Source organism: Mus musculus, chromosome 2, assembly GCF_000001635.26.
Source record: "Mus musculus strain C57BL/6J chromosome 2, GRCm38.p6 C57BL/6J".
Taxonomy (NCBI): Eukaryota; Metazoa; Chordata; class Mammalia; order Rodentia; family Muridae; genus Mus; species Mus musculus.
In genome coordinates, this window is record NC_000068.7 from 75,792,780 (window position 1) to 75,800,333 (window position 7,554).

Consider the following 7,554-nt stretch of genomic DNA (forward strand, 5'->3'; position numbering starts at 1 on the left):
TCATCACAGCCCCAAAGTGACTCTAAGAGGTGATTGGCTGGCTACAGAGTGTTCCTCAGGTTGCACTCTCTGCAGGAGGACTGGAGAATCGACACCTTTCCAGACCTAGTCCTGTGGCATTGTGAAAGAAATAGAAGTCAACTGAATTCATTAACAGTTTCCTCTTCCTGTATTTGACATAAGAAATTGCTCAGGATTGGAAATCAGAGTTGACCTTCTGAGGCACAGCTGTCTGTGGCTCCAACCAAAGTCTATGTGGCCAGCCTTTCCGAAGAGAGACCAACCCAGCCTCGCTGCATGCTAAACACACAATAATTACGCAAAAATGACCGGCTGCATGCTTACAGAGTGCTCACGAACCTACTGTGATTGGAAGAATTTCATCCTAAGTCTGTCTCTCCCTCCTGATGCTGGTAGTTTGGCTTACTTTCCCCCCATGAGACTGAGGCACCTAAGAATATGAACATGAAAGGGAAAATGGAACAAAACTCAGGTGTTGCCAGGGCTCCCATATTCACGTGTGTGTGAATGTCTACAATAAGTTCAGGGTCATGAGGCATCAAGAGAAATCAGAAATGTTTCAGTCATCCAGTTTCTCCACGTTATAATGGTTATGAATAAACTTGTTTAAAAAACTTTTGGATGATGTCAGCTTTCAGATTTGAACACAAGAACACACACATGTCTTCTTCTTTTTTTTTTTTTTTAAGATTTATTTATTTTTATTTATGAGTAGACTGTAGCTGTCTTTAGACACACACCAGAAGAGTATATCAGACCCCATTACAGGTGATTGTAAGCCACCATGTGGGCGCTGGGAATTGAACTCAGGACCTCTGGAAGAGCTTTCAGTGCTCTTAACTGCTGAGCCATCTCTTCAGCCCCAGCACACACATTTCTTATTGACAGCAGATAAAGTGTGCTGGTAGCTTTTGTTTGTTTGTTTTTTTTAACCACAGAATCGCTTTCTCAGTCTGTTCCCTGTGCTCGGTGGTAGGGGAGTCCTAAGGTTGTGCTGATCCTAAGGTTGCTATTACAGTAGAACAAAACTTAAAGAGCTTAAGAGAAAGAACTCAGGACTCTTATTTGTTATCTTCCCTTGAGGCCCCATAAGTTTCTTAGTTTTACAGTAGGAAAAGAGTTGAGGTCTAAAGGATTCAGTCACTAAAAAAAATGACTTGGGCTGGAGAGATGGATCAATGGTTAAGAGCACTGGCTGTTCTTTCTGAGTTCAATTTCTAGTAACCACATGGTGGCTTACAACCCATCTGTAATGGGATCTGATGCCCTCTTCTGGTGTGTCTGAAGACAGTGACAGTGTACTCAGATACATAAAATAAATAAGTCTTTTAAAAAAGAAAGACTTTGTAGTCTCAGTCCTTACTTTGTGACCAATGCAAGTAACCTCATTTATCTGGGGCTCATTTTACCATGACTATGAGACCAACAGTGTTGGTTACGGAGGCTTTTATGAGAGCATATGTAGGCCGTCTTCCAGGCTCAGAGAGCAGAAGCTCATTAGGAGTGTAAGAACACACAGCTGATCCCAGCCTAGAGCACAGGACCCTTGCCGCTTGCTTGCTCTGCTCTGAATTCATCAGGCAACCAACACTTACGAGAAAAGGAATACTTGAACAGGAGTCATTTGGCAATAATGAAACGGTTTCAGGCTGGAGAGATGGCTCAGTGGTTAGCTGCACTGACTGCGCTTCCAGAGGTCTTGAGTTCAATTTCCAGCAGCCACATGGTGGCTCACAACCATCTGTAATGGGGTCTGATGCCTTCTTATGGTGCATCTGAAGACAGTGACAGTGTTCTCAGATATATAAAATAAATTTTAAAAAATCTTAAAAATAAAAAAGCAGTTTCACCCACAATTTGCTTCCCTACATGGACCTGTCATAAGTAATGGCTGCAGCCTGGTTTCTTAAGTCATGGCCTGGCTGTGGCCTGCCCTCCACAGGGCCTGGTTAAGGGTCAAGGGGAAAGGAATTTGCTATGAGAAGTTTTCTAGCATTCTCACGTGCAGCTTCTTATAGTGCTAATCTGCCCAGTTCAAAGTCACTCTTCCGGACAGGGCCAGCAATGTCCAGGTCTATACACTTGCTTTTGGGGACCATATTATTTTCAAAGATGTATAAAAGGCACCTTCAATTCATCACCAGGACCCTGCCTTCCTTTCTTTTATCATTCATCTCTCCAGCTGTCAGTTTCAGATGCTCTGGGCTGGATGCCTCTAGCACCTTAAATTCATCTGACTTGAGGAAGAACGTGAGGCTTTCAATGCGTGTGCGTGCATGCACGGGCACTCACAGACACACCATACCACGTAAACATATTTCTTGGTGATTTTCATTTTCTTAAATCATTTTTTTTTATAAACCTCTTTATGTCTTCCCTCTTTGTCAGTCCTTCTGAAAACCTTCCCTGTCTCGGTTCTTTGCAAGACTTGTTGGAAACAAGGAGGGCTTGTGTGATGGAGCTGAGCGATGAACACTCTTAAGTCTGTAAGACTTCGCCCCACTCGCTGGTTCTGTGCCCTGAAAAAAGTCAACGTTTCTTAGTAAGCACCGAACACTGTGCTGGATACTGAAGATGCAAAGGAGATTCACAGCTCTCTCAGCTCCATACACTTGGAGAGTGGGGGGGGGGGGGAAGGGGGGTGGGTTGGGGGAGGGATTGAGTAGTGGGTTCAGCAGGTGGTCACCAAGACCACCTTACAAGCTTACAAGAGGAAGCTAGAGAGCACACTTGCTAACCAGGCAAACATCAAAGGCTTCGGAAGAGAGAAGCTCTGACCAGGAGAGACAGTCTTTAGAAAGAAAGTGGCTTGCAGTGAGGGCCTTGCCAAATTTACCTCAGCAGACATGAGTGCCTTTGCTAAGTGAATGTGGCCATGATATTAAATGAGCCCTATTTTGTGCTGGCCTGGCATCGATGCTGGGAATCGGGCAGTAAACATGACAACCAGAGGCCCCAGATTCATGGGTTTAACTGCGGAAACCAACAATTAATTGTGCAATTAAGTCTTTAATAAGCACGATGAAGAGAAGCTAGGGAAACATCTAACAGCTATCGGGGCATTGGGGAAGTCATACTGGAGCTGGGCACTGGACAGAGGGGCGGGGGAACAGGGTTAGAGTTGGGGCAAAGGGCCATGGGGAGCAGACTGGAGGTAGCATTCCTATGAGTGGCCCACAAAGGGCGCAGAAGCTAAGGAGATGGGGGTAAGCCTCTGTATGTGGCCCTTTCAGAATCTCAGTCATTACTAGGGAGTAACGCGTGTTTTAAAGGTTGAGGGAAGGGGTGAGCAACCCCACCACCTTGCACGGCTTTCCTTTGGGATAAAGACCTACAGAGTTCCTGCTAGAGAGTCAGAGTAGGGGTGGTGGTGGGGGAGGCAGTCCAGAAAAGGGCAAGGTCAGAAACGAAAATGACTGGTCAGATTGTTTGTCTTGTTTTGTTTTGTTTTCTTGCTTTTTCTTTTTTCTTTTAATTTATTTCTCTTTTTAAGACTGGGCCTTGAACTCCACAGCAGCAAAGGATGTGTGACCTTGAACTCCTCATCTTCCTGCTTTACCTCCCAAGTTCCAAGGTCACATGTCCGTGCCAGCACACCAGGTTTAATATTAGCTCATTTGTAGTTATAATAGCCTTTCCTTCACTCCAGAATCCTTTCTCACACTCCAAACCAAGCCTAAAGTCAGCTGAGAATTTCAAGATTTCAGCCATCTTTTTTTTTTTTTTTTTTGGTTTTCCTGGCTGTCCTGGAACTCACTCTGTAGACCAGGCTGGCCTTGAACAAAGAAATCTGCCTGCCTCTCAGCCATCTTTGTCTAACACACACACACACACACACACACACACACACACACACACACACACGCATGCATACACATACATACACACTTTTATTTGGGTTCAGTTTGGTGACATTTTGTTTGTTTGTTTGTTTTTGTTTCTCTTTTGGGGTGTGGTTTTCTTTGTTTTTTTTTTTTATTGTATTGTGCTTTTGTTTGTTGAGAAAGAAACTTTAAGTTGGGTGAGTAAGTCGAGGAGGAGGGTCTGGAAGGACTTGGGAAGGGGAGGAATATGATCAAAATATACCTGAATTTTCAAGTTATTTTAAATAGTAGAAAATACAATTAAAAAAGAAGAAGGCCGATGAGATGGCTCAATGGCTTAGAACACTTACGGCTTCCGAAGAGGACCTAGTTTAGTTCCTAGAACCCACATGGTGGCTCACACCATCTGTAACTCTTGTTCCAAGGAATGCAACCCTCTCTTCTGACCTCCATGGGCACCAGACATATGGACACAGGCAAAACACTCATACACATAATATAAAAGGAAATAAATCTTTTTTGTATATAATTTAAAGAAAATTCAACCTGGGCTGCCATATGAGGTCCTTCTTTTTTAAAAAGTGTAAATATGTACTTTAGCACAGACATTAGTTGCTATAGTGGGTAGCACTTTGTCCTCCAGCCAGGATCTAGATGGGAGACTAAGGAAAGAAATGTTTAGACCTGCCGGCTCTTGGAGAAGAAGCTCACACATTCTCAGAGACAGCCAGCCAGCCACGGGGGTTCATCATCGTTGTTCCCCTAGAGGTACAAGCAAAGGACTAACTGTGCTCACACAGCAGGACAAGATTCATCCTGACTGAGGATACAAGGAACTTCAAACCCTCCCATGCACACTTAGGTCTTCAAGACCCAGCTACCAAGAAGTGAATTAAAAGCATAAACCGAGAAGCACGTTTATATAGAAGTCAGTTTCCAGACATGTTGTAGGGCAATGGGCTAAACACAGATGGCCTGGTCTCCAGTCGAGCTGAGGTCTGAACCCCAGTAGAACCTGGTGGTGATAATTCACCTGTATGGGACGGTAGATGTCCCCTCATGTCTCCTGGGCTCAAGGCTCCTGTCAAAGTTACCACCCCCACAGCTCCCACAAGTGAAGCATGTGGCTAGTAGTCACATAGACAATGTCCCAGGCTTCCGACCTTTAAGCTAGACTCCTCCGAGTTACCTAGCAAAGGTAAAATAACAGCCCACCATAAGAGGGGCTGTTTGGCCCCACCTCACTCTCTCCTCATGCTCTCCTCACTCTCTCTCACTCTTGCTCTAGCCTTTCTTCTCTCTGCCTCTTCCCCCTTCTCTCCTCTTGGCCATAGCCTGTCTCTCTCTCTCTCTTTTACCTTCTCTCTTTCCCCCTGCCTTTCTACAATAAAGCTCTAAAACCATGGACTGTCTCTGTTCATCAAGGCCCGCTGTGCTTGGACGATGGGATAGGCTTTCTCTGAATGAGCTGTTTCTAATCTCCCAATGGAAGGCCTTCCTGTATTCCAGTCAAGGCCCGGTCTAAGGACTCTTCGCCTGCGTGGGAACCTCTCTCCCTCTACCCTCTCTCTCATAACTCCAGGGCTGAGGGTGTCGCCCTGGGGCCCCTGGTATTGGGGGCTTCCCCTTGTCCACCACCACCCCACCCCCCGCCAAGTGGGGTCAGTGGCATAGATGCCCACCGGGGGCCAAATGGAAAGTGTACGGCAGCCCTCCTGTGTCCGCCTGCCCAGAGCACAGGAGCTCTGACCGGACGTGGGCTATCTCCCTCCCCCTTCTTTTCCCTACCCCCTCAACCCCACAACATGTCAGCTTTGAGATGCTGACACTGGGAAGTCACCATCTTTAAGTAACTGGCACACACAGAGGGGAGAAGATGCCAGTCACCTATCTGACAGTAAATCAAAGACAAGATCATCTGGCTGCCCCAGCACATATAATCCGGGTAATTACAGTAGCTTGACTTGGCCCAAGTAGAGCAGAACAAAGCCAGAATGCTTTTCAGAGCCCGGGAGTGGGCAGACTGCAGGAAGCCCTCAGGATGGGGAGAGGATTGCAGTTCTGTGGAGGATTTACGATGAAGCAAGGGAGGTGGCAGTCACCTGGAGAAATTGCAAAATCAGCTCACCTTTGTTTTATCTTTCACAAACTGTCCTGGATCCAGCCTTTAATTAAATTGTAGCAAAAAAATATTCTGGGTTCAACAGCCAGGTCAAGGTATCTGAGCAAGGCCTGGGACAACCAATGTTAATGTCTCACTCTTCCCTTTAACCTGTTACTGTCGTTACACTTTACTCTAAGTACTCTCTCCCACTTCCACCAAATTACCCCTACACACACACACACACACACACACACACACACACACACACACAGTGTAATGAAACCTCAAAGTTACACATTTGTACAAGAAAATTATTGATCCTTTGGGCAGTGGTGGCACATGCCTTTAATCCCAGCAGAAGCAGGTAGATCTCTGAGTTCAAGGCCAGCCTGGTCTAAAGAGTTCCAGAGTGAGTTCCAGGACAGCCAAGGCTACACAGGGAAACCTTGTCTCTAAAAAAGGTGGAGGAGAGATGAGTGTTCCATTTAGTAGCGAGTCGCAAAGTCTGTGTCTGGCTCCATCCTGCTCTTACTTTCATTTTTTTTTCTTTTTCAAGCACAAGAATGTGACCCGAGAGCATATGAGCATCAGCTATGCAGGTGCACCGGGGAAAGCCTCCTCGGTCATTTCTGCCAAGTAGGTGGAGAATCGCTTGTGGGCACCATGCTGCCTTCAGTTAGCTCTCATGAGCACAGGCCTTTTTTAGTGGACACTGCTTAGACCAGAGCTCCTAAGTGTTGGTCAGGAGCTTGCCCATTGTTATCTGATGATGCATGTCCAACTCTCAAAGCCTTGTTTGTTTGTTTGTTTGTTTAATCATAAAAATGAAAGCAATCCAGCCTGTACTTCACACAGTGACACTAAGAATCCAACCAGATGGATATTGGATGGGACCATTCCTTTCTAAGATGCTTATCACAATACAAAGTAAGTTCTAATATAAATTTAAAATAAAAGCTATAAAGTAAATGCTCTTATTAACAATAGTAGCATGTGTTATCAAAGTCTGTTTTCATACAGTCTCACTAAAGAATCCTCAAAGCCTATATACTAAGATCTTAGTATTCAGAAGCTGTCTGATAGCTGCATCCAGGGATAAGGGCCTGTAATCCTGGGACTCAAGAGCTTGAAGCAGAAGGATCTTAAGTCCAAAACCAGGGTGAGTTATACATGAAGACCCTGTTTCAGATCAAGCAATCAAAGAGCCATTGTTCTGGTACAATCAGCAGCAACAAGTAGGAAGAGAGAGACAAGAGGAAAGGGTACTTTAAAGAGAAAAAAAATGGAAGAAAAGGAAGCTGGCAGACAGACAGATGGGAGAAGAAAGCACAGGGAACTTGGGTGTGGGTCTGGGAACGGAGGGGTCTCCCACTGCCTGCCTTGTCCTTCCTGCCTCTCTGAGACAGGGTTTCTCTGTGTAGCCCCTTGGCTTTCCTGGAACTCACTTTGTAGACCAGGCTGGCCTCGAACTCAGAAATCCACCTGCCTCTTCCTCCCCAAGTGCTGGGATTAAATGTGTGCGCCACTACTGCCCGGCCCTGCCTCTCCTTTTTAATTCCAAAAGGGATTGGGGATTTGGTATCATCAACAGTCATGTTTGGTTTT